This window comes from Pleurodeles waltl, chromosome 6 (assembly GCF_031143425.1).
Source record: "Pleurodeles waltl isolate 20211129_DDA chromosome 6, aPleWal1.hap1.20221129, whole genome shotgun sequence".
NCBI classification, from domain to species: domain Eukaryota; kingdom Metazoa; phylum Chordata; class Amphibia; order Caudata; family Salamandridae; genus Pleurodeles; species Pleurodeles waltl.
Genome location: NC_090445.1, coordinates 1,595,232,970 through 1,595,258,430, shown reverse-complemented (window position 1 = coordinate 1,595,258,430; position 25,461 = coordinate 1,595,232,970). Strand labels below are relative to the sequence as shown.

Here is a 25,461-nt window from a genome sequence, read left to right as displayed (position 1 = left end):
CACAGTACCTGGGATGTATCAAAAAACAAAGACAATGCGGATCGCAGAGGAGGTGAGGCACCAAAAAACAAAGCAATGTGTCAGTTCCTTACTGCGTAGAGGATGTAATGGTTGATTATTTCCCCATAGGAGAGGCGATGCGTCAGTTCCTTACTTTGAGGGGAGGTGATGCGTCAATTTCCAGACGTGCAACCTTGGTTCCTTACTGCTGTGCGGGGTTGATGAAAAATGGATGCCCCAGGGAAGATGTGTGGAAAATCCAGATGTGCTGTGTTGATGGAGCCGCAGGGAAACAGGTGCTGCATCGGTTCTGCAGCCGCAAGGCAGGCGCTGCGGCAAATCTTCAGCCATGAGACAGGCACTGCGTAGATTTTTCTGCAGCAGCCGGTTGGTGTGGATTTTCTTATTCAGGTCACAAGCTTACACTTCGAAGGGCCCAGGAACTGGAGTTGGCACTACTTGGAAAGTCAGGACTCTCTGCATAAGAACCCAGGCACTGGCAGCTGAAGTCTTTAATGTCCCTGATACGTCACAACAGGAGGCAAGCTCAGTTCAAGCCCTTGGAGAACCTTGGAAAGCAGTATGTAGAAAGCGAAGTACAGGACTTTCACTCCCAGGACAGAAGCGGCAAGCAGCAGGCCATCACCACAAATCAACAAGCAGAGTGGCAGTCCCTCCTACGGCATCCAGCTCTTCTTCCTGGCAGAATGCCCTCAGTCCAGAAGTGTTCCAACTTTGTGGGGTTGGAAGTCCAGTACTTATTAAACCCATTTCTGCCTCTGAAGTAGGCAAACTTCAAAGAAAAGTCTCGGTCATGCACAAGACCCTGCCTTTCTTGCCCTGGCCTCAGACACACTCCAGGGGGTTGGAGACTGCTTTGTGTAAGGGCAGGTCCAGCCCTATTCAGGTCCAAATGTCAGCTCCTCCCACCACTCTAGCTCAGGACAAATGATCAGGATATGCAGGACACACTTCAGCTCCCTTTGTCTGACTGTCTAGAGTGAATTCATAAGCAGCCCAACTGTCATCCTGACCCGGACGTGTATTCCCCAGACAGGCAGAGGCACAGAATGGTTAAGCAAGAAAATGCCCACTTTCTAGAAGTGGCATTTTCAGACTTACAATTTAGAAGCCAACTTCACCAAAAGATGTATTTTTAAATTGTGAGTTCAAAGACCCAAAGCTCCATATCTTTATCTGCTCCCAAGGGGTAACTACACTTAAAATATACGTCAAGGCAATTTCTATGTTACTCCATGGGAGGGATTGCCCTTGCAATAGTGAAAAACGAATTTAGCAGTATTTCACTATCAAGACATGTGAAACACACCAGTACATGTCATACCTTTTAAGTACACTGCACCCTGCCCATGGGGCTACCTTAGGGGTGAATTACATGTAGTAAAAAGGGAAGGTTTGGGCATGGCACACTTGCCAGGTCGAAATGGCAGTTTAAAACTTCATATAAATAAAACAGTTTCACTCGCAATATTCTTACCAGATCATTCTTCTCCTGAAGAAACACTTCATATCCTAAATGGTAAAACAGCTCTGAAATGGGAGTAGTGTGGAGTGACTCTCATTGACCCTGCTTTGAATTGTGCCGTCAGTGGCCCTAGGCCAAGTCATACAAGTGAGGTAGCATGTTTATGTGGGCAAGTGGGGGGAATGCTGGGTGGTAGGAATTTTGTAGATTCCTGCTTATTCCGGATGTTTACATTACAGAAATGCAAGGAAAATGTGCAATTTTAGGCAAAATCTGGGGTTTGCAGGGCATTGTGGGTAAGAAAGATTTATGGGAATCTGTGCAAGGCATACCACCGGAGACTCTTCCAGATGTCTAGTTTTCAGAAATGTCTGAGTTTGGTAGTTTCCACAGGCGGCATCTGATCCGAGCCAGAAAAGTGCAGCCATTCAGCATAAAAGTAAAACATTAATGGGACCAAGCCCAGCTCTGCCACTCATATGTATAAAAAATTAAATTAAAAAAGTCTGAATTTCCCTTCTTGCCAAAATGATGGTGATGCATTCGTTTCCAGGGGAGGGGGGTAGGCAGAAAGACTGTTGGGGGTCATAATGTAGGTAGAAGCTAGCCCCTGTGTGTGTTGGGCAGGCCACTCTCACACCTTGTAGCAATAAAAGAAACTCCTTGGTGTCTAGTGGGCTTTATGCCCATCCTACCAGGGCAGATTGGATTTAAATACCTTTAATCTGCCCCCTAGGAGGGTGGGGGGCATAAAGACTGTTGCGGGTCATTTGAGGGGTGAGTTCAAACCATGCCTAAGCAGTCTGCCACCAACCATTTCTCCACCAAGAAAAAAGTCCCTGGTGTCTCAGGGGTTGGACCCTGCTTCCCCTCCGACTCCCCTTGGGAGATTGGAGGTAACACCCTCCAATCTGCCCTCGAGGGGCAGAAAGACATTTGGCCATAAGGGAAGAGAGGAACATTAGTGCATTGGCATGGGGGCCACACCCTCTCCAAATATAATCCCTGGTGGTCTAGTCTAGTCTAGTGGACTTTCTATCCCCAACCAGAGGCAGAAAAACTGCTGGGGGTTGTTGTGGGTGAGGGCCAGACCCGATAGCTGCTCCCACCCATTTCTCATTAAAAAAAACCAAATCAATCCCTGATGATGCTTGGGGGGGGGGGGGAGGAGGGGTGGGGGTGTTTGTGCATTTGTCTATTGCCATATTGCCAGGGGTTGGGGGCACTCTCCCGCCTCTATTTAAAAATAAAATAGTCCCTGGGGGTCTAGTGGGTGGATCCCTGCTTCGGAGCTTGGGGGGGCTGAGATATGCCCCAGTTCACTAAAGGAGTGAAAGTGAAATGAGTCGATAAGCTCATTTCACTCTCACTTTCTCCGAAATTACGTCAGCGCACAACTTGCGCCAATTGTCATTTCAGAGACAAAAAACAGCCTCAGGAGCTGGGGAAGCATTTCCCCGGCCCCTAAGACTAAAATAAATTAAAGGAAATCCCTCTGTCACACATTACTGGACAATTCGGAAATCAAAATCTTTCACATAGTCCATCACTGCAGGTTCCAAATATCTATAGAATTTGAAGACTTCTTTGCATCTCACAAAGACGCTCCGATATGTGACGATAATAAAAATGCCCATGCCAACAGATCGCTACACTTCTATCTCCCTTCAACCAAGCCAACCCAGGACCACAACTATACACAAAATCTCAGATTGAATAACCCAGCGCCTTAACTATCAAGCGACTTGCAGAGCTGTTTAAAGCTACCAGCATACAAAAAAATTTAAAACTGCGCACCAGTCTCTCACACTTCATCATCCAACACACTGTTAACTGCTGCGTCCCATAACATGATAACTGCACCTTAGTGATCTTCAAGCATCAAATGGAAAAACGTCCTACTTAGCATCAACCTTCCAACCACACACCCTACACGATGCAGTCTGTTGCTCATGTAGGCAAGAGCTTTAGCGCCCTATTCAGAGATAGTAAGTGCTACATTAATGTCGCAATACAATGCTGCAATGGCAGTACAAAAATATTACAAAATGATATTCACAACCTGTGCCTCTCCTATGTTTTAACGTCCAGCAATCTCCGCCCGACTGCAGAGTTTCCATGCATGTAGGTATATGTGTTAGTAGTAAATGTAGAAGGGGCAGGGGTGAGCGGCTACAAAATGGGAATATTTACAACTAAAGGGGAGCAGTTTAACAAGAATCAAGGTAGGATCAGGGTAGGCTAGGGAGGGGTGTAGGAAGAGGTATAGGAAGGGACAAGAACTCAACCACAAAGTTCTCAAACTCACTTATTTAGTTCCTATGGCCAAAAATGTACATATACTCCAGCTCAAAGCTAGATAAGTCTAGCACCAACCATGGCCACTTAAAAGGTACTGTGCAGCACCCTCACATACAAAATAATGGAAGCAGGGACTTAAAATAAAAACACATAAGAAAGAATGCTAAATCCTTTAAAACATAAGAAAACTAATTTAAATTTAATGTAAAAAAACATAACCTGTTTTATTTTTTTTACTTTTACCTTTACTTTAACCATAGAGCGATTCCCCTTGGTAAAGCATAAAGAAAAGTTAAAAAGTTTGTTAAACATGAAAAAATATTTTTATGTTATATATTCATTTTAAGTAAGGAACAAAAGATAATATTCTACAACATTAATAACTTTTTTTAAATGTAATTATTTTAGTTGTAATACATTTTTTTGTGAAGTTAAAATGTAAAGTCCTTTAAAGCAATATAAATATATATTTTATTCTGCATTAATAATTATTAAAAGTAATGTATAAAAATAATTAAAAACAATTTAATTCTAAGTAATAGAAACGGATGTTGCCTTATATTTTAATAACCTTTTTATTCTAAAATTATGTTTGTTTATGTAATTGTTTTACATTACATTTGCTCATATGTTCTAACTATTTTAAATAACTTAATTTAACATTATTTCCCATTGGGTTTTAGTTTAAGTACCCACCTCCATTATTTTCTAAGTGAGGGTTGCAGTACCACTGGTTGGCCAGGTGAGGTGCTGGACTTACTACTGCTCCTTTTTGTCTGTGGTAACTTTAAACTCAAATTTGTCACCAGCCCCCCATTTCAGGTTTGCAAGTCTACCCTTTTGAGCAATTGTATATTCCAAATGTGTGAATAGCCCTAAGTAGTAAAATTACTCAAATGTTTAAGAGTAAACTTACGTGTGTAGATTTACTTTTATGAATAGGACCCAGAGTATGCTGTGCATAATAAGTTGAGTAAATAAGGGCACATAAATATCTGTGATCATCACTGGCTTCCGGGGGTGGGGGGGGGGGGGGGGGAGGATGTGGGAGGAGGGGGGTGGAACATGTGAATCTACAACACTACATGCTACGAGCAGATGGTATAGAGTAAGTAACAATTTCTGAACGTAGCATGTGTGGCTGTAGATACACATGCTCTGCAAAGAATATGAAGTGTCCCTCTGCAAAGTGGTGAACAGCTAGCGAAGGATGAAGACTTCTGAAAAAGTGTTCCTAGTACAGCTTGGCCAACTAAAGCTCTTGACATGGTAGAAAGTCTATACAGTAATGCTTGGTGAAAGTATGTGGCATTGAAGTAGCAGTTTTGCAGATATCCATAAGAGGGATATTACCCAAAAGGCTAATGTGGTTCCCTTTTTGTATGAAGAGTGGGCTTTACGGGGCACAGGGAGTGAACTCTTGCCCTTAGCAGAAGAGGTCTGGAAGAATTTAAATACTCACCTGGCAATGGCGGCTTTCAAGATGGCACAACCCTGGTCGGGTCTGCTGAAGACTACAAAAAGTTGGTTAGGCTTTAAGAGACTTAGGGCCTCATTTATAAATTGGCAAACGTCCATCTGTTCCACTGGGGTGACAGAGTAAATTACTCTGTTGCCCTGGTGGATGAACCATCTACCAAATTTATAAATGACAGCCATACTGGCAGTTATTTATAAAGCATTGCAAGGAACCACTGTATTGGCGGTTCCCGTCAGTGAATTTTCCGTTTGGTAGAGGACCCCCATTAGTAAAACCAAGCTCTGTACCAATCAGGTTCCTTTTTAAAATTTTCAAAAATAAATAAATCCCAAAACAAGATTTCCTTTCTGAAAATAAAAATATTGAATATTCCCCTTGCCCTGGAATTCCTTTCCCAAGGCTAGGGGAGCATTTAGCAGTTTTCACTGCCCATACCGCCAGGGTCTTCCTGACCTGTCCCACGGCCCAGCTGAATTAGGTGGGCAGAGTGACAGACCAGCCTTTGACTGCCCTTACTCTGGAGGGCTGTCAGAGGGGATTAATCACGGTTGAGACAAAGTAGTCTCCACTGTGATTAACCCTAAGGTCAGCCTGCATTTGATGCATTTAATGTGGGTGAAATGTATTCTTAGCTGTAAGGATACTTCGCTGCCATTGTGACAGAGTATCATTGGCACCAAAAATTAAATTGGCCCCTTAGTTTTATTAATGTAATGAGCAACCCTCTTTACAGCTAAAGAATGAAGGACTCTTTCCACTATGGACTACGGTTTTGGGAAGAAGGCGGGGAGATCAATGGTTTCGTTAATGTGAAACAGATAAGACAACCTTGGGCAATTTAGGGTTGGTACGAAGAACTATCCTATCCCTGTGAACCTGGATAAATGGTTTCTGAACTGTATGAGCTGAGAGCTCCCTGATGCGTCTGAGGGCAGGGACTGGCACTGGAAAACGCATCGTTCAAGACAAGAACTGTAGGTTGCATGAAAGTAGTGGCTCAAAGCAAAGGATCATACGTTTTGTGATATCCACATTCAGGTGCCACACAGGCACAAAGAATGTCTTCGGAGGTATGACTCTCTTTAGATCCTCCATGAAGACCTAATTACTGGGACCTTAAATAGATGAATGTCTGTTCTGAAGGTACGCTGGAATTGCAGTTAAGTGCAAGTGTATGGAAGTATAAGTAAAACCTGATTTGTAAAGAAGTAGGTGGTAAGAGGTAATCTCCTACATAGAAACTGCTAATGGGTCTAAGTGTTGAAACGCAGTAATGCATGAACTGTTTCCACTTAGCCGTGTTAGCAAGCATGTAGGGGGCCTTTTGGTTTTCTGTAGGCTAGCCAGGCATTTTTGTAGATGGTTGAGGTAGCTGAACTCTGGGAACTCAGATGCCAGGTCGCAAGGTTCAGTTGTTTGGGATATGGTTGTTTAAGCGGGCACTGATGCTGAGTGAGAAGGCCTGTCCCCAATGGGAGCTTATAATGGGAACTAACTCACATTGCTAGGAACATGGAATACTACAGCTGTCTTGCCCAATCCAACTTGGAGCCACTCAGATGAGAGTCATGGACCCAGTCTCGTTTTCTTCACCACACACAGGATGTGGGTGGGGGGTGGCATGGTCAGAGAAGTGTTAAAAAAAAAAGAAATCCCTGGCAAATTCTTTCATACTGCATTGCTCATGGACTGTGAGGTGTGGACACCCGAGGTGAAGCACTGGCATTTTGTGCTTTTTGGCAGTGCCAAGCAGGCCTATTGTGGGAGTCCTGCACAACTGAAAGTACCTTTGAAGAACTTGTGGGTGGAGTTCCCATACACGGATTGGTTGGTGGACACTACTGAGCAGGTCTGCAAAGTCACTCCCCACTTCCAGGAATGCTCCGCCAGCACCAGTAGGTGGATGTTGTTACTGGTTCCCTAATGCCAAATTTCCCAAGCTAGTGCAGAGTTGAGGGGACTGGTTGCTCCCCTGCTTCTGGACGTAAAACATGGATGAAAGACCGTCTTTATTAGTACCTTTTCCCCAATGAATAAATGTCAAAAATACCTCTAGTGCTAGTCTGATGGCTAGAAGCTCCAGCTAGTTTATGTGGCGGCACTGGTGCGGAGGAGCTCAAGTACCCTGGATAGTCATCTAGCAGAGGTGAGCTCACCATACCTAGGGAGACATCTGTGGTGATGAAAACCTGTGGATGTGGTTTTAGAATGTGCCTGTGCCCAATGCTGTGAAAGGCAAGGGTGCGCATATAATCCGGCATGTAGTACAAGAGTCAGAGTTTACCATGTGACAGTGCTTAATTTGTGCTTGTTGTTTCCGGTGCTGAGCACCAGCACTTATTTTTGAGGGCCGGGACTTATTCTTCTGCCTCAAGCATTTGCTGGGAGCAAAAGACACATATGGGAAAGATGGAGGAAGAGAAAAGTGAAAAGGCTCCACTAAGGTAGAAAGCTGAAAGCTGCCAGAGTCATCTGAGGGGGCCGGGAGTGGCTTTAAATGGATTGAAAAAGCCCGGGATGGCTTCAGGATTACGCTGCCCCAGTATTTCGTGCGCACACATTTAAATGCAGCAGCCGTGTGTTCAAGAGGAGGGCTTTGGGCACCGGCACGTTTTTATTTACAAATTAAGCACTGCCTTGTGATAATCACTCGATTAAGAATTTGGGCCTGATTATGATCTTGACAGATGGAATACTTTTTCACAAATATGACAGACATTCTGTCTGCTGTATTACGGTTTCCATAGGATATAATAGAATCGTAATTCAGCAGACGGGATATTTATCATGTTTGTGAAGGAGTAGCCCCGTCTGCCAATATCATAATCAGGCCCTAAGTGTTATATATAAACCAGAAGTGGAAGGGCGTTTGTTCTATGTTGCTGCTTCAGATGCTTTTTTGAAAGAGCCTTAGCAAGGACTGGAAAATTGGTGGTGGCTCATGGCGGTGAGGTTTGGAAGTGACCCAATCACTGACCGCAGGATCCAGCTTCGTACACTGTGCAGTGTGTTTTCATCAAAGCGTTGGAAGAAGAAAGCTGCTGAATCAGAAAAGAAACTAACAAGACATACCCAGGCACATATTAAAGCATCAACCTCAGAGCAAAGTTGCTGAACATCCAAGCCTGACAGTGGAAGAAAAATATCTGGAGGTAGACCCTGAGTGCTGGTGCACTGTGGCTCATAGGTGGAATCACAATAGGTCTTGTGACTCTGACCTATGATGAAAAACAGCTTCGCATGCCACTCCCTTAGAAAATGTTGCTATCTGCTCCAGTGAAAAATGCTGAACCAATTTACAATAACCTTGGCATCAAACTAAAACTTTTTTTTTTTTTTGGTGGTTTGGTGTAACTCAGTTCGGTAGTTTATAACATTGAACTATTTGAAAAAGTTGTCAGATGAGCAATGACGAGTTAAAATAAAGTGATAACTTAGCCTCAGCCATGTCGTAGCCTTTTAACCCCGGAGCAAATTCACAAGTTGGATTGATCACATTAGAATTTTTCAAGGAAATAGGCTCAAGAAAGATTGCATTAATCCTTTTCCTGAAATCCCCCATGTTATCCCAGAATTCTCAAATTTACATACACTTACGAGTTTCACACGGTGGAAGATATATATGAAAAATGTCACTTACCCAGTATACATCTGTTCGTGGCATGAGATGCTGCAGATTCACATGTTGTGCATTATCCTGCCATCTAGTGTTGGGCTCGGAGTGTTACAAGTTGTTTTTCTTCAAAGAAGTCTTTTCAAGTCACGAGACCGAGGGACTCCTCCCTTTCGGCTCCATTGCGCATGGGCGTTGACTCCACCTTAGATTGTTTTCCCCGCAGAGGGTGAGGTAGGAGTTGTGAGTATACTAGATGTGCCCATGCAATGGAGTAGGTATGTATGTACTTAATGTGTATCAAAAGAATAATTATTTACAAATTTACAATTTTACATTCAACTAATAACGGCTACAGGCTACCGGGGAGGTGGGAGGGCGCATGTGAATCTGCAGCGTCTCATTCCACGAACAGATGTACACTGGGTAAGTGACATTTTCCGTTCGGTGGCATGTGTAGCTGCAGATACACATGCTGTGCATAGACTAATAAGCAGTAATGTCCCCAAAAGCTGTGGTTTAGCCTGTAGGAGTTGAATTTGTCTGAAATAATGTTCTTAATACAGCCTGTCCGACTGTGGCTTGTTGCGTCGCTAACACATCTACACAGTAATGCTTAGTGAATGTATGAGGCGTAGACCAAGTGGCTGCCTTACAAATTTCTGTCATAGGTATATTCCCAAGAAAAGCCATTGTGGTGCCTTTCTTCCTAGTGGAATGTGCTTTTAGTGTAATAGGTAAATCTCTTTTTGCTTTAATAGAGCAAGTTTGAATACATTTAACTACCCATCTGGCGATGACTTGTTTGGATATAGGATTACCTGCATGAGGTTTCTGGAAGGCTACAAACAATTGTTTTGTTTTACGAAATTGTTTTGTTCTGTCAATGTAATACATTAGTGCTCTTTTTATGTCTAATGTATGTAAGGCTCTTTCGGCTACTGAGTCTGGTTGCGGAAAGAAGACTGGGAGTTCCACAGTTTGGTTTAGGTGGAATGTTGATATGACCTTTGGTAAGAATTTGGGATTTGTACGGAGAACCACTTTATGTTTATGTATTTGTATAAAGGGTTCTTGAACAGTAAATGCTTGTATCTCACTTACTCTTCTAAGTGATGTGATAGCTGTTAGAAATGCTACTTTCCAAGGCATTTCACAAGAATGCATGGGTTCGAATGGTGGGCCCATGAGTCGTGTTAATACAATATTGAGGTTCCACGATTGTACTGGTGGTGTCCTTGGGGCGTATGATTCTTTTTAGTCCCTCCATAAATGCTTTAATGACTGGTATTCTAAAAAGTGATGCTGTATGTGTAATCTGCAGATAGGCAGATATTGCAGTGAGATGTATTTTAATGGAAGAGAATGCTAGATTAGACTTGTGTAAGTGTAATAAGTAGCCTACAATGTCCTTTGTGGAGGCGTGTAGTGGTTGAATTTGATTAGTGTGGCAGTAGCAAACAAATCTTTTCCATTTGTTTGCGTAACAATGTCTTGTTGTAGGTTTTCTAGCTTGTGTAATGACCTCCATACACTCTTGTGTAAGGTTTAAATGTCCGAATTCTAAGACTTCAGGAGCCAGATTGCTAGATTGAGCGATGCTGGATTCAGGTGTCTGATCTGTTGTTTGTGTTGTGTTAACAGATCTGGTATGTTTGGTAATTTGATGTGCGGTACAACTGACAAGTCTAACAGTGTTGTGTACAACGGTTGGCGAGCCCAGGTTGGTGCTATGAGTATTAGCTTGAGTTTGTTTTGACTTAGTTTGTTGACCAGGTAAGGAATGAGTGGGAGAGGGGGAAAAGCGTAAGCAAATATCCCTGACCAACTGATCCATAGTGCATTGCCCTTGGACTAAGGGTGTGAGTACCTGGACGCGAAGTTTTGGCATTTTGCGTTTTCTTTTGTTGCGAATAGGTCTATGTTTGGTGTTCCCCAGCACAGGAAGTGATCCTGAAGGATTTGGGGATGAATTTCCCATTCGTGAGTTTGCTGGTGCTCTCGACTGAGATTGTCGGCTAACTGGTTCTGAATACCTGGTATGTATTGTGCTATCAGGCAAATGTGATTATGAATTGCCCAATGCCAAATCTTTTGTGCTAAGAGACACAGTTGTGACGAGTGTGTCCCCCCCCTTGTTTGTTGAGAAAATACATTGTTGTCATGTTGTTGGTTTTGACAAGAATGTGTTTGTGGGCTACCAGTGGTTGAAATGCTTTTAATGCTAGAAACACTGCTAGCAGTTCCAAATGATTTATGTGAAGTTGGTTTTGTTGATTGTCCCATTGACCCTGTATGCTGTGCTTGTTGAGGTGTGCTCCCCACCCCCTCATGGAAGCAACTTGAGGCACTGGGTCTTGGAATGGCCGCCCTTTGTTTAAATTTATAGGGTTCCACCATTGAAGCGAAAAGTGTGTTTGGTGGTCTATCAACACTACATCTTGAAGTTGACCCTGTGCTTGTGTCCATTGTTTTGCTAGGCACTGTTGTAAGGGCCGCATGTGTAATCTTGCATTTTGGGACAATGGCTATGCATGAAGACATCATGCCTAGAAGTTTCATTACAAACCTTACTATGTAGTGTTGGTTTGACTGTATGCTTGATGTTATATTTTGGAACGCTTGGACCCTTTGTGGGCTTGGAGTGGCAATTGCCTTTTGTGTGTTGAGTGTTGCTCCCAAGTATTGTTGTATTTGGGATGGTTGCAGATGTGATTTCTGGTAATTTATAGAGAACCCTAGTTTGTGTAGAGTTTCTATGACGTATTGCGTGTGAAGAAGACACTGTTGTTGAGTGTTGGTTTTTATTAGCCAGTCGTCTAAGTATGGGAATACGTGCATGTGCAGTCTCCTTATGTGAGCGACTACTACTGCTAGGCATTTTGTGAATACCCTTGGGGCTGTTTTTATCCTAAACGGTAGCACTTTTAATTGATAGTGTACGCCGTTCATAACAAATCTTAAGTATTTTCTGTGAGAAGGATGGATAGGTATGTGGAAATACGCATCCTTGAGATCCAATGTTGACATGTAGTCCTCCTTTTTTAGTAAGGGAACCACGTCTTGAAGTGTTACCATGTGGAAGTGGTCTGATTTGATGAAGAGATTCAGTGTTCTGAGATCTAAGATAGGTCTTAACGTTTTGTCCTTTTTTGGAATTAGGAAATATAGGGGGTGATTCCGACCCTGGCGGTACTTGACCGCCAGGGCCGGGGTCCGCGAGAGCACCGCCAACAGGCTGGCGGTGCTCCAAAGGGCATTCTGACCGCGGCGGTTTGGCCGCGGTCAGAAACGGAAAACCGGCGGTCTCCCGCCGGTTTTCCGCTGCCCTGAGGAATCCTCCATGGCGGCGCAGCAAGCTGCGCCGCCATGGAGGATTCCGACCCCCTCACCGCCATCCTGTTCCTGGCGGTTTCGACCACCAGGAACAGGATGGCGGTGAGGGGTGTCGTGGGGCCCCCGTATGAGGGCCCCACTGAGAATTTCAGTGTCTGCATAGCAGACACTGAAATTTGCGACGGGTGCAACTGCATCCGTCGCACCCTTTCCACTCCGCCGGCTCCATTCGGAGCCAGCATCCTCGTGGAAAGGGGTTTCCTGCTGGGCGGGCGGGCGGCCTTCTGGCGGTCGCCCGCCCGCCCAGCGGGAAACACAGAATAACCGCGGTGGTCTTCTGACCGCGCAGCGGTATTCTGGCGGCTCCCGCCGGCACCGCGGCCGGCGAGAGTCAGAATGACCCCCATAGTGAGTAGACGCCTGTTCCTTTCTGATGGTTGGGTACTAGCTCTATTGCTTGTTTTTGTAATAATGCTTGGACTTCTATTTGTAATAGGTGTAAGTTTTGTTTGGGCAGATTGTGTGCCCTTGGTGGCACATCTGGTGGGAAATTCGTGAATTCTATGCAATAACCATGTTGGATAATTGATAGGACCCATGCGTCTGTGGTAATATGTGTCCAGTTTTGATAATATGCGGTTAGTCTTCCCCCCACTGGTGATAAGTGTTGGGGTTTTGTGACATTAAAGTCACTGTTTGGTCTGGCTTGTTTTGGTTGCCTGAAACTTTCCCCTTCCTCTCGGGAATTGTCCTCTGTAGGAACCACAAAACCCTCCCCTTTGGTATTGTGCCTGATAGGTGGGTCTGGTTTGAGAGGTGGAAGGCTCTGGTGTTTGCTGTCGAAAACCTCCTCTAAATTGTGGTTTTCTAAATGTGCCTCTGACTTGTGGGGAGTAGAGCACGCCCATGGCTTTGGCTGTGTCCGTGTCTTTTTTTTTTTAACTTTTCAATTGCTGTGTCCACTTCCGGCCCAAACAATTGTTCTTGGTTAAATGGCATGTTCAACACCGCTTGTTGGATTTCTGGCTTGAATCCAGAGCTTCTTAACCATGCATGCCTGCGAATGGTTACCGCTGTGTTGACCGTTCGTGCTGCCGTGTCTGCCGAGTCTAGTGCAGACCTTATTTGGTTGTTGGATATGGCCTGTCCTTCTTCCACAACCTGCTGGGCATGTTTCTGGTGTTCTTTGGGCAAGTGTTGTATAATGTGTTGCATCTCGTCCCAGTGTACCTGTCGTAGCGAGCAAGTAGGGCTTGCGAATTAGCGATCCGCCATTGATTGGCTGCTTGTACTGCCACTCGTTTGCCCGCTGTGTCAAACTTTCTGCTCTCTTTGTCAGGTGGTGGAGCGTCTCCTGACGATTGAGAGTTTGCTCTCTTTCTTGCTGCTCCTACAACCACTTAGTCCGGTGTAAGTTGTTGTGTTGTGAACACAGGGTCCATTGGGGGAGGCTTGTACTTCTTCTCCACCCTAGGCGTGATAGCCCTTCCTTTAACTGGCTCCTGGAATACTTGTTTTGCGTGTTTGAGCATAACCGGGAGCATTGGCAGACTCTGGTATGAAGCATGGGTGGATGCCAAGGTGTTGAACAGGAAATCATCCTCTATCGGCTCTGAATGCATTGCTACGTTTTGGAACGTAGCTGCCCTGGATAGTACCTGCGTATATGCAGTACTGTCCTCTGGAGGTGACAGCTTTGTTGGATAACAATCCGGACTGTTATCCGATACTGGTGCATCATATAAGTTCCATGCATCAGCATCATCCTGTGTCATCCCTGTATGTGTGGGTGACTGCATTGGAGGTGTTCCCACTGGAGAGAGCTGTGGTGAGTGTGGTGGGGATGGTTGTGGTGAAAACCTTGGTGGTGGGGATTTGTCTCTAGCCACCTTCGCCTTAGGCTGCATTTCTGTCTCCTGAAATGCCAGTTTTCTTTTAGACTTGATTGGAGGGAGAGTTTGTATTTTTCCAGTCTCTTTCTGGATATGCAACCTCCTTTGTGTATGGTCCGGTTCGTCCAAACTTAATTCCTGCTCAAACCTATGTCTTTGCTTCATTTGTCTGGAAAGTCCTTGCTCTTCTGTGTAAGAGCTTCTTTTCGGCTCCGAAGCCGCTTTTTTCGGTACCGATGTTTCAGAAAATGTATTTTTTGGTTCTGATGATATTTTTCCCCACTTTGGGTGAGTCGAACTCTCGGTGTCGAGATCGTTCGGTGCCAGAATCTCAACTGGAGTTGGAAGTCTTCCGCAAATACCTGGCCTTTTTCGGTGCTGATGTTTGGTCACCTTCTTTTCGATGGGTTAAGCCATGGCCTGTTGGCGGTGGCGTCCCCTTGGCCTTAAAGATCTTTGTGTGAGTTTTGGACGGGGCAGGTTTACTCACTGTTCGCTGCACTGTCGAGGTTTGGTCACTTTCGGATTCGTCCGAGTCCGAACCCTGGATGGAAATTCTTTCCTCCTCTCCAACGTCGAGTTGCTCTCTACACATGCCACCGAACACATATATATATATATATATATATATATATATATATATATATATATGGAAAATGTCACTTACCCAGTGTACATCTGTTCGTGGCATGAGACGCTGCAGATTCACATGCTGTGCATATCCCGCCATCTAGTGTTGGGCTCGGAGTGTTACAAGTTGTTTTTCTTCGAAGAAGTCTTTTCGAGTCACAAGATTGAGGGACTCCTCCCCTTTCGGCTCCATTGCGCATGGGCGTCGACTCCATCTTAGATTGTTTTCCCCGCAGAGGGTGAGGTAGGAGTTGTGTATATAGTAATAGTGCCCATGCAATGGAGTAAGTAAGTATGTATGTACATAATGTGATTAAAAGTGTTATATTTACAAATTTACAAATGTACAAGTTTATTTTTATCAACTTATAACTGCTACAGGCTCCCGGGGAGGTGGGAGGGCGCATTTGAATCTGCAGTGTCTCATGCCACGAACAGATGTACACTGGGTAAGTGACATTTTCCGTTCGATGGCATGTGTAGCTGCAGATACGCATGCTGTGCATAGACTAGTAAGCAGTTATCTCGCCAAAAGCGGTGGTTTAGCCTGTAGGAGTTGAAGTTGTTTGAAATAATGTTCGTAATACTGCCTGTCCTACTGTGGCTTGTTGTGTTGTTAACACATCCACACAGTAATGTTTAGTGAATGTATGAGGCGTAGACCATGTGGCTGCCTTACAGATTTCTGTCATTGGTATATTTCCTAGAAAGGCCATGGTGGCACCTTTCTTCCTAGTGGAGTGTGCCTTTGGTGTAATAGGCAGTTCTCTCTTTGCTTTAACATAACAGGTTTGAATACATTTAACTATCCATCTGGCAATGCCTTGTTTGGATATTGGATTCCCTGCATGAGGTTTTTTGAAAGCTACAAACAATTGTTTTGTTTTGCGAATTTGTTTGGTTATATCAATGTAATACATTAGTGCTCTTTTATGTCTAATGTATGTACTGTTAACATATCCACGCAGTAGTGCTTGGTAAACATATGAGGCGTAGACCATGTGGCTGCCTTACATATTTCAGTCATTGGAATGTTTCCTAGAAAGGCCATGGTAGCACATTTCTTTCTGGTTGAGTGTGCTTTTGGTGTTATAGACAGTTCTCTTTTTGCTTTGAGATAACAGGTTTGAATGCATTTAACTATCCATCTGGCAATGCCTTGTTTGGATATTGGATTTCCTGTATGAGGTTTTTGGAAAGCAACAAACAATTGTTTTGTTTTTCGAATTTGTTTTGTTCTGTCAATGTAGTACAATAACGCTCTTTTTATGTCTAATGTATGTAGTGCCCTTTCAGCTAAAGAATCTGGTTCTGGAAAGAACACTGGCAGTTCTACTGTTTGATTCAAGTGGAACGGTGATATGACTTTTGGTAAGAACTTAGGATTAGTTCGTAAAACTACTTTATGCTTGTGTATCTGAATAAAGGGTTCTTGTTTGGTAAATGCTTGTATCTCACTTACTCTTCTTAGAGATGTGATGGCAATTAGAAATGCTACTTTCCATGTTAAGTATTGTATCTCACATGAGTGCATGGGTTCAAACGGTGGACCCATGAGCCGTTTTAAGACAATGTTAAGGTTTCACGAAGGAATTGGTGGTGTCCTTGGTGGGATAATTCTTTTCAGACCCTCCATAAAAGCCTTTATGACTGGGATCCTAAAAAGTGATGTTGAGTGCGTAATTTGCAGATAAGCTGAAATTGCGGTGAGATGTATTTTAATGGATGAAAAAGCTAGCTTTGACTTTTGTAAGTGCAGTAGGTAGCTGACGATGTCTTTAGCAGATGCGTGTAAGGGTTGTATTTGTTTATTATGGCAATAATACACAAATCTTTTCCACCTATTTGCATAGCAATGCCTTGTGGTTGGTTTCCTAGCTTGTCTTATGACCTCCATACATTCTTGTGTGAGGTCTAGATGTCCGAATTCTAAGACTTCAGGAGCCAAATTGCTAGATTCAGCGATGCTGGACTTGGGTGTCTGATCTGTTGTTTGTGTTGATTTAACAGATCTGGCCTGTTTGGTAGTTTGACATGAGGTACTACTGATAGGTCTAGTAGTGCTGTGTACCAAGGTTGCCTTGCCCAAGTTGGTGCTACTAGTATGATTTTGAGTTTGTTTTGACTCAATTTGTTTACCAGATATGGAAGGAGTGGGAGAGGGGGAAAAGCGTATGCAAATATCCCTGACCAACTCATCCATAACACATTGCCTTGAGACTGATCCTGTGGGTATGTGGATGCGAAGTTTTGGCATTTTGCGTTTTCTTTTGTTGCAAATAGGTCTATTTGTGGTGTTCCCCATCTTTGGAAGTAAGTGTTTAGTATTTGGGGATGAATCTCCTATTCGTGGATCTGTTGGTGATCCCAAGAGAGATTGTCTGCTAACTGATTCTGAATCCCTGGAATAAACTGCGCTATTAGGCGAATGTGGTTGTGAATCGCCCAATTACATATTTTCTGTGCCAGGAGACACAACTGTGTCGAGTGTGTTCCTCCCTGTTTGTTCAGATAATACATCGTTGTCATGTTGTCTGTTTTGACAAGAATGTGTTAGTGGCTTATTATAGGTTGAAATGCTTTCAACGCTAGAAATACTGCCAGTAGTTCTAAGTGATTTATGTGAAACTGTCTCTGCTGAGTGTCCCATTGTCCTTGGATGCTATGTTGCTTGAGGTGTTCTCCCCACCCTATCATGGAGGCATCTGTCGTTATTACGTATTGAGGCACTGGGTCTTGGAAAGGCCGCCCTGGATTTAAATTTATATCGTTCCACCATTGAAGCGAGGTGTATGTTTGGCGGTCTATCAACACTAGATCTTGAAGTTGACCCTGTGCCTGTGACCATTGTGATGCTAGGCACTGTTGTAAGGGCCGCATGTGAAATCTTGCGTTTGGGACAATGGCTATGCAGGAGGACATCATGCCTAGTTGTTTCATCACCATTTTCACTTGTATCTTTTGTTTTGGTACATGGCCTGTATTACATTGTGAAATGCTTGTACCCTTTGTGGACTTGGAGTGGCAATCCCTTTTGTTGTGTTGATTGTCGCCCCTAAGTATTGCTGTGTTTGACATGGTTGAAGGTGTGACTTGTTGTAGTTGAGTGAGAAACCTAGTTTGTGGAGGGTTTCTATGACATACTTTGTGTGTTGTGAACGCCGTTTTTGCGTGTTGGTTTTGATTAACCAATCGTCTAGGTACGGGAACACATGTATTTGCTGCCTTCTGATATGAGCAGCCACTACTGCCAGGCATTTGGTAAAAACTCTTGGCACAGTTGTTATCCCGAATAGCAACACTTTGAATTGGTAATGTATCCCTTGGAATACAAACCTTAAGTACTTTCTGAGTGAAGGATGTATCGGTATATGGAAGTATGCATCCTTTAGGTCTAGTGTTGTCATGTAGTCTTGTTGTTTGAGCAATGGGATTACGTCCTGCAGTGTCACCATGTGAAAGTGATCTGATTTGATGTAGATATTTAATGTTCTGAGATCTAATATAGGTCTTAGAGTTTTGTCTTTTTTGGGTATGAGAAAGTACAGTGAGTAAACTCCTGTTTCTCTCTGATGAATTGGTACGAGTTCTATTGCATCTTTTTGTAACAACGCTTGGACCTCCAGTTGTAGAAGATCCATGTGTTGTTTGGACATATTGTGTGTTTTCTGTGGGACATTTGGAGGGAATTTTAGAAATTCTATGCAATAACCATGCTGGATAATTGCTAAGACCCAAGTGTCTGTTGTTATTTCTTCCCATTGTTTGTAGAACTTGGTTAATCTCCCCCCCCCCCACTGGTGTTATGTGTTGGGGATTTGTGACGTTGAAGTCACTGCTTGTTTTGTGGAGTTTTGGGAGTTTGGAATTTCCCTCTACTTTTTGGGAACTGTCCCCCTCTATATTGTCCCCAAAAACGTCCCCGCTGATACTGGCTCTGACAAGTGGGCCTTGTTTGTGAGGTTGTGGGTTCTGTGCTTTGTCCTCGAAACCCCCCTCGAAACTGTGTTCTACAAAATGTGCCTCTGCTCTGTGGGGAGTAGAGTGCGTCCATGGCTTTGGCGGTATCAGTGTCCTTTTTAAGTCTGTCGATGGCAGTATCCACCTCCGGCCCAAAGAACAGCTGTCCGTTAAATGGCACGGCTTGTTGTATTTCCGGCTTGAATCCTGATGTACGCAGCCATGCATGTCTCCGTATTGTCACTGCTGTGTCAACAGTCCTAGCAGCTGTGTCTGCCGCATCCATTGCTGACCGTATCTGATTGTTTGAGATACTCTGTCCTTCTTCCACTACTTGCTGTGCTCTTTTTTGGAACTCCTTGGGCAAATGTTCTACAAAGTGTTGCATTTCGTCCCAATGAGCCCTATCATATCTGTCCAACAAAGCCTGTGAGTTGGCAATACGCCACTGGTTTGCTGCCTGAGCCGCCACTCTTTTCCCTGCCGCGTCGAACTTATGACTCTCTTTGTCTGGAGGTGGTGCATCTCCTGAAGTGTGTGAGTTTGCCCTCTTGCGAGCTGCCCCTACTACCACTGAGTCTGGTGTCAACTGTTGTGTGATGTACACGGGGTCTGTTGGTGGCGGTTTATATTTTTTCTCCGCCCTTGGAGTAATGGCCCTTCCTTTCACAGGCTCCTCAAACACTTGTTTGGAGTGTTTTAGCATTCCAGGTAGCATGGGGAGGCTCTGGTACTGGCTGTGTTTGGACGACAGTGTATTAAATAGAAAGTCATCTTCAATTGGCTCAGCATGCAGGCTGACATTATGAAACGCCGCTGCCCTTGACACCACCTGTGCGTAGGCTGTACTATCCTCTGGTGGTGACGGTCTAGCTGGATAACACTCGGGACTGTTATCTGACACTGGTGCATCATAAAGATCCCACGCGTCTGGATTGTCCTGACTCATCCCTTTATGAGTTGGGGATTGTATCATTGGTGGAGTGGCTACCGGTGATGGTTGTGGAGAGTGTTGTGGAGATGGTGGCGGGGTTACTTGTTTAGCCACCTTCGCCTGTGGCTGCTTGTCTTTCTCTTGGAAGGCAAGTTTACGTTTAATTCGAATTGGAGGGAGAGTACTTATTTTCCCTGTATCTTTTTGGATGTGGAGCCTTCAATGGGTGTAGTGTGGGTCCATTGTCTCCAGTTCCTGTCCAAATCTATGTGTTTGCATTTGTGAGGACAGGCCTTGTTCCTCTGTGTAGGAACTTGATTTCGGTTCAGAGGCCGGATGTTTCGGTATCAAAACCTTTTCGGCTGCCTTTTTCGGTTCCGATGACACTTTTTTGCTCTTCGGCGTACTGATTTCTCTGTGCGGACTTGGTTCGGTGCTGCTCTCTCTGTGCCGAGATTGCTCTGACCCGGTGTCTCGGGGTCGAGTCTGCTCTGACCCGGTGTCTCGGGCTCGAGTGTGCTCTGTGCCGGTATCTCGACCGGAGTCGGATGACTTCGACACATGCATACCCTTTTTCGGTGCTGATGCCCGGTCACCTATTTTTCGGGTTAAGCCATGGCCTGTTGGCGGTGGCGTCCCCTGGGCTTTACTGGTCTTTACGTGAGTCTTGTGCATCGATGTCTTACTCACGGTTTTCGGCGTCTGTTCAGGATCGACCTCTTCTGAGTCTGAATCCTCGATGGAGAAGGCTTCCTCTTCTTCCTCCATGTGTTTTTGTCCTGTCGGCACCTACGCCATCTGTAGTCTTCTTGCTCTTCGGTCCCTTAAGGTCTTTCTGGACCGAAATGCCTGACAGGCCTCACAGGTATCCTCTTTGTGTTCTGGCCACAAACACAAATTACAGACCAAATGCTGATCTGTATAAGGATACTTATTGTGACATTCTGGGCACAAGCGGAATGGGGTCCGTTCCATTAGCCTTGAAGATGCACACGGTCGGGCCGACCAGGCCCCGCCGGGGAATCGAAAACCCCCGAAGGGCCGCCGGAGCTCTTCAAATTTCTATGTCGATCTGTTGTAACTAACCCGATACCGAACGCAAACAATACCGTCGAATTTTCCCGATATCTAACTAATTTTCCATACCGAAACACGGAGCGTAGAGGAACACGTTTGAACCCGATGGCGGAAAGAAAACAATCTAAGATGGAGTCGACGTCCATGCACAATGGAGCCGAAAGGGAGGAGTCCCTCGATCTCGTGACTCGAAACGACTTCTTCGAAGAAAAACAACTTGTAACACTCCGAGCCCAACACTAGATGGCAGGATGTGCAAAGCATGTGTATCTGCAGCTACACAACACACACACACACACAAAAGAAAGAGCACATGATGTCCAAGATGGCCTACAAGCATGGAAAAAAGTTAGAACCTTAGTTTAGCAGATGAAAATACACTAATTCCCAAGAAAGAAATATTTTAGATTTTTTTGGGAATAGGTACAGCTTTTCTAAATTATTGAGTTTGTGTGAGAAAAAAAGGGTGAGGAGGAGAGGAGCAAAGGTGCCCCAGAGACTAACCACATTCATTTATTCAATTTAAGGCGTCAGAGCATGATCACAGACCCTTTTCATGTATATTTCGTCATTAATTTAGGTTTACTGTCAAAATGCATATGGGGACTGTGGTGTGTCCCTTGGCTCCTTCTTTTCCAGTCAGCCTAAACAATAAAACTGTTCCTTTCTTGTACTTTACAGCAAGTTCAGAACAGGTATGTTCAGGGACTGACATGTAAGTAACTTGTAGTCTGCACACGAATAGACTGCCTTATAATACGCCTTGAGTGTATTAATATTCAACCTGCATGATATCATTTTGCCTGCAACTGGGGTTGAATGCTCTCCTCTTCTCAGCTCATTAAATTATGCTGCCATATCCTACTGTTAGAAATCTCATGACATTTCTGCCTTCTATTAAAAGAATCTTTGAAAAGGGTTGTTATACATTTCTGACATACATATGCCAACTCCCTCTATCTTGGCCTTCCGATCCCCTTCCCCCGTTAACTTCAAACAATAATACCTAAGCTGCAAGACTCATTCAATGTGAATTCTAATGAGTCCTCAACATGCTGAGCAACCTAAGATACCTGCCTGTAAAAGAACCATTTAAATTAAAATCACTCTGCATCAACCACAAGGCTTTTCTCAACATTGGTCCAATCTACCTTACATCCAGGAACAAGCATTGGCAAGGCCAAGAGATCCTGCCTAAGTGAGATCAGTTAGCTTTGGGGGAGAGGATTGGCGTGGCATTGTGTGGAGTGGCATTGTGTGGGGCGTGGAGTAGTGGATTGGTGTTGAGTAGAGTGACTGTGTATTGAGTTACGGGACATTGTGTAGCGTGCGGCAGCACTGAGTGGAGTGGCATTGCGATGAGTGGAATTATGTGGCATTGCATAGACTGTAGTGGAGTAACATTGTGTGGCATGGAATGGCATTGTGTGATGTGAAGTGGCACTGAGCGGAGCAAAGTGGCATTTAGTGACTGTGTGGCGTGAAGGGGCATTGTGTGGACGTGAGTGGATTGGAATCATGCAGCACTGTGTGGACAGTAGTGGAGTGACATTGTGGGGCCTGGAATGGCACTGTGATGTGCATAGACACAGACTAGAGTGAAGTGAATTGACATTTATTGGCACTGTGTGGAATGAAGGAGCATTGGAGTGAAGTCGAGTGGAACTGTGTGGATTTGATTAGACTTGTGTGGAGTTTAGTGGAATGATGTGGCGGGAGTGGAATGATGTGGCTGGAAGCGGAATTGTGTGGTGGGAAGTGGAATTATGTGGTGTGGACTTGTGTGGCCTTTTAAGGAATGGAATTGTGGGGCATGGAGTGGAATTGTGGGGAGTCGAAATGTGTGGTGTAGATTGAAACTGTGTAGCATATTGTAGTGTGAAGTGGCACTGTATGGAGTGCAGTGGAAATGTGTGCAGTGTAATTGTGTGGTGTAGGCTGGAGTGCAGTGCAACTGTGTGACAATATTTACCATAGAGTGGCATTGTGTTGAGTAGAATTGTGTGATACTGTGTAGTGGACTGGAATTGAGTGCAGTGGAATTGTGTCATGTGGCATTGATTGGAGTGGAATTGTGTGGCATTATGTGATTTGGAGTGAAATTGTGTGGGATGGAAATGTGTGGCATGGATTGGAGAGAGCTGGAGTGGCATTGTGTGGCGTGGACTGAAATTGCGTGGTGTGGTGTGGAGTGACTGTATTGCAGTGTGTGTAGAGGACTAGAGTTGAATTGTGTGGCATGGAGTGGAATTGTATGGCACTGTGTGGACTGGAGTGCAATTATGTGGCACTGTGTGTGGGGCATAGAGTGGCATTGTGTGGAATGGAGTGTACTGTAGTGAAAATGCGTGGCACTGTGTGGAGTAAAGGTGTGGTGTAGAGTAGAACCATGAAGCCCTGTGAAGTACAGTAGAGTGGAACTGTATAGCATTGTGAAGCATGAAGTGGCACTTTGTGGAGTGCAGCGAAATTGTGTGCAGTGCACTTGTGGCGTAGGCCGGAGTGCAGTGCAACTGCATTTCATCGTGTACCATGGAGTGGCATTGTGTAGAGTGGAATTGTGTGCCATTGTGTGACGTGGAGTGAAATTGTGTGGCACTGTGTTGAGTGCACTGGAATTGTACGGAGTGGAGTGGAATTGTGACACTGGAGTGGAACTTGTGGGATTGTGTTTGTGTGGGATGGAAATGTGTTGGTTGGAATGGGGGGCACTGTGCATCATAGAATAGAATTGTATGTCACTGCATGGACTGAAGTGCAATTGTGCAGAGTAATTATGTGTCATTGTGTGTGTGGCGTTAAGTGGAATTGTGTTCCACCGTAAGGAATGGAGTGTACCTGAGTGGAACTGTGCAGCCTTGTGTTGTGTGAGAGGAAATGTGTGGAATGGAGTGGAACTCTCTGTCACTGGGTAGCATGGAGTGGAACTGTGTGGAAAGGAATTGTGTGGTGTGTAATGGCGTGGAACTGTGTGGCATAGAATGGAGTCGAAATGTGTGGCATCGTGTGGAGTGGAATTGTGCGGCTTTGTGTAGATTGGATTTGTGTATAGTGGAGTGTAGTCATGTGGCATTGTGTGGTGTGGAATAGCGTGTCATTATGTTGCAAGGAGTGCTGTGGAACTGTGTGCCATTGTTTGGAGTGGAATTGTGTGGAATGAATTGGAATTGTGTGGGGTTGAGTGGACTTGAGTGAAGTTGTATCGTAGTGTCTGTAGGGGAGTGTATCTGTATTGTGTGGCATGGTGTGGAGTGGAATTGTGTAGCATGGACTACAATTGTGTAGTGTGGACTGGACTGTAGTGGAGTGTCACTGTGTGGAGTACAGTGAAACTGTATGGAATTGTGTGTGGTGCAGTGGAGCTGAATTGTGTAGCACTGGGTGACGTGGAGTGTAATTTGTGTAGTATTGTGTGGACTGGAGTACAACTGTGTGGTATTATGTGGTGTGGAGTCTAATTATGTAGCACTGTGTAGAATGGAATGGAATCGTGTGGCACAGGACTGTGTGACACTGGAGTGGAACTGTGTGATACTTGTGGAATGGAGTGGAATTATGTGGCATGGAGTGGAAGTGTGTGGCACTGGGTGGCATGGATGGAAATGTGCGACATTGTGTGGAATCGAGGTAATAGGATTTAACAAAAAAGCGGTAGGGAAGTCCAGAATCAGTGGACCCGTGGTGAAGTTTATCAAAAACCCATCCTGGTACGTCAATGTGGGGTGATGCGGGCATCCTAACAAAGTATATACCCAAGGAACGTCCCACAGACATCTGAAACTGTGATGGCCACGCAGGAGAACCCATATGCCTTTAGGTTGATGAGAATACAATTAGTCCTACAGTCAGACATCAGAGGCGGAGGCAGAAAGAAACCATACCAGAGGTCATTTGCAGTATACAAATCGCCCCACTCTTGCATTCTACAGGATTGCAGTAAGGCACTTACCAAAGGTGCAGCCTCCTGGTGCTGCACAGGAGCTTGTCATGGCTTGTGGTACTCAGGAGTAAACTGGAACCAGGGAGAGGAGACAGGGGTCGGAACAGCCAAACGGGCAAAAAGGGCGTTACATGAGGAACAATGCTACATTTGTTCACCCACCCCCGTCAGGAGGCGCCCCCAGCATGTGCAGAGCCAAAGATCTGCATCACATCATGCCACAGAACAGGACTGATAAGTGAAGCAGTCTCTGATAACTAGGGATAGCCAATCCAATGGATACATTGTACCGGGTGCGGACACTGGCACTGAGTTCTGGTTAACAGGCCTCAGCATGCTCTCATTAGTCGAACACTATCGGTATCAGTCCACAGTGGTGGGAGTGGGTGACATGCAAAAGAGCCTTTTCCAAAAATGACCGCCCTCCTCAGGAGGTGGCAGCATGGAGCCGATTCAGAGAAGCAGTATAGTTTTAATAGCGAAACAACCCCTAGCCTAGAATAATATACGATTGCCAAGCTGATTGGCCTCCAGGGACTCCAGGATGTATGGGAGTAGTTGCGAATATGTGGGCGCTCTCAAACTAGTGGGATGCCTCATGAGCAAAGAGGGCTAAACACGAAAGAGGGGAAGATGCCATTGGTCTTGAAACCACTGGAACACTGCCTGAGCTCTGAACTCAGGTGGAGAACGAGGTATTTCTTGACCGACGGAGGGGGGCTAACTTTGAATAAAGGGTGAGGGTGTGACGACTTTGGTCTTGGCACTAAGTGTTGCATTTCAGGGCCTGATCAGCACACTGTGGTTCTGGG

The 25,461-nt window shown here is 44.8% G+C and overlaps 1 protein-coding gene across 2 annotated transcripts in view; it reads right to left on the bottom strand.

Annotated features, from left to right (window-relative positions):
• FBXW5 (F-box and WD repeat domain containing 5) overlaps positions 1–25,461 on the bottom strand; it is a 113,406-nt gene that overhangs the window by 15,863 nt on the left and 72,082 nt on the right. The window lies entirely within an intron of this gene.